Genomic DNA, 2,500 nt, shown 5'->3' on the forward strand with positions numbered 1-2,500 from the left:
GTCACCGCGCCACACAAGAACAGCCCAAAAACAGGCCAAAACAGCCCAAAAACGGGCCAAAACTGGCCATTTTTGGCTGCGCGAGCGAGCGGCGAGCGGCGAACAGCGAGCGAAGCGAGAGGCAGCACCGTCCCTGCTATACGAAAGCCCCATCCAGCCCTGTGCCACCCGGGGGGTTCCAGGGTGCTGAGATGGCTGACGTTTTGCTCCGCTCACGACGGTCACCGCACCACGCAAGAACAGGCCAAAAACTGGCCAAAACAGCCCAAAAACGGGCCAAAACTGGCCATTTTTGGCTGCGCGAGCGAGCGGCGAGCGGCGAACAGCGAGCGAAGCGAGAGGCAGCACCGTCCCTGCTATACGAAAGCCCCATCCAGCCCTGTGCCACCCGGGGGGTTCCAGGGTGCTGAGATGGCTGACGTTTTGCTCCGCTCTCGACGGTCACCGCGCAATGCAAGAACAGGCCAAAAACTGGCCAAAACGGCCCAAAAACGGGCCAAAACTGGCCATTTTTGGCTGCGCGAGCGGCGAGCGGCGGACAGCGAGCGAAGCGAGAGGCAGCACCGTCCCTGCTATACGAAAGCCCCATCCAGCCCTGTGCCACCCGGGGGGTTCCAGGGTGCTGAGATGGCTGACGTTTTGCTCCGCTCTCGACGGTCACCGCGCAATGCAAGAACAGGCCAAAAACTGGCCAAAACGGCCCAAAAACGGGCCAAAACTGGCCATTTTTGGCTGCGCGAGCGAGCGGCGAGCGGCGGACAGCGAGCGAAGCGAGAGGCAGCACCGTCCCTGCTATACGAAAGCCCCATCCAGCCCTGTGCCACCCGGGGGGTTCCAGGGTGCTGAGATGGCTGACGTTTTGCTCCGCTCTCGACGGTCACCGCGCAATGCAAGAACAGGCCAAAAACTGGCCAAAACGGCCCAAAAACGGGCCAAAACTGGCCATTTTTGGCTGCACGAGCGAGCGGCGAGCGGCGGACAGCGAGCGAAGCGAGAGGCAGCACCGTCCCTGCTATACGAAAGCCCCATCCAGCCCTGTGCCACCCGGGGGGTTCCAGGGTGCTGAGATGGCTGACGTTTTGCTCCGCTCTCGACGGTCACCGCGCAATGCAAGAACAGGCCAAAAACTGGCCAAAACGGCCCAAAAACGGGCCAAAACTGGCCATTTTTGGCTGCACGAGCGAGCGGCGAGCGGCGGACAGCGAGCGAAGCGAGAGGCAGCACCGTCCCTGCTATACGAAAGCCCCATCCAGCCCTGTGCCACCCGGGGGGTTCCAGGGTGCTGAGATGGCTGACGTTTTGCTCCGCTCTCGACGGTCACCGCGCAATGCAAGAACAGGCCAAAAACTGGCCAAAACGGCCCAAAAACGGGCCAAAACTGGCCATTTTTGGCTGCACGAGCGAGCGGCGAGCGGCGGACAGCGAGCGAAGCGAGAGGCAGCACCGTCCCTGCTATACGAAAGCCCCATCCAGCCCTGTGCCACCCGGGGGGTTCCAGGGTGCTGAGATGGCTGACGTTTTGCTCCGCTCTCGACGGTCACCGCGCAATGCAAGAACAGGCCAAAAACTGGCCAAAACGGCCCAAAAACGGGCCAAAACTGGCCATTTTTGGCTGCACGAGCGAGCGGCGAGCGGCGGACAGCGAGCGAAGCGAGAGGCAGCACCGTCCCTGCTATACGAAAGCCCCATCCAGCCCTGTGCCACCCGGGGGGTTCCAGGGTGCTGAGATGGCTGACGTTTTGCTCCGCTCTCGACGGTCACCGCGCAATGCAAGAACAGGCCAAAAACTGGCCAAAACGGCCCAAAAACGGGCCAAAACTGGCCATTTTTGGCTGCGCGAGCGAGCGGCGAGCGGCGGACAGCGAGCGAAGCGAGAGGCAGCACCGTCCCTGCTATATACGAAAGCCCCATCCAGCCCTGTGCCACCCGGGGGGTTCCAGGGTGCTGAGATGGCTGACGTTTTGCTCCGCTCACGACGGTCACCGCACCACGCAAGAACGGACCATAAACAGGCCAAAACAGCCCAAAAACGGGCCAAAACTGGTCATTTTTGGCTGCGCGAGCGAGCGGCGAGCGGCGAACAGCGAGCGAAGCGTGAGGCAGCACCGTCCCTGCTATACGAAAGCCCCATCCAGCCCTGTGCCACCCGGGGGGTTCCAGGGTGCTGAGATGGCTGACGTTTTGCTCCGCTCACGACGGTCACCGCGCCATGCAAGAACGGACCAAAAACAGGCCAAAACAGCCCAAAAACGGGCCAAAACTGGCCATTTTTGGCTGAGCGAGCGAGCGGTGAGCGGCGAACAGCGAGCGAAGCGAGAGGCAGCACCGTCCCTGCTATACGAAAGCCCCATCCAGCCCTGTGCCACCCGGGGGGTTCCAGGGTGCTGAGATGGCTGACGTTTTGCTCCGCTCACGACGGTCGCCGTGCCACGCAAGAACGGACCAAAAACAGGCCAAAACAGCCCAAAAACGGGCCAAAACTGGCCATTTTAGGTTGCGC

Source organism: Musa acuminata, unplaced genomic scaffold (assembly GCF_036884655.1).
Source record: "Musa acuminata AAA Group cultivar baxijiao unplaced genomic scaffold, Cavendish_Baxijiao_AAA HiC_scaffold_469, whole genome shotgun sequence".
Taxonomy (NCBI): domain Eukaryota; kingdom Viridiplantae; phylum Streptophyta; class Magnoliopsida; order Zingiberales; family Musaceae; genus Musa; species Musa acuminata.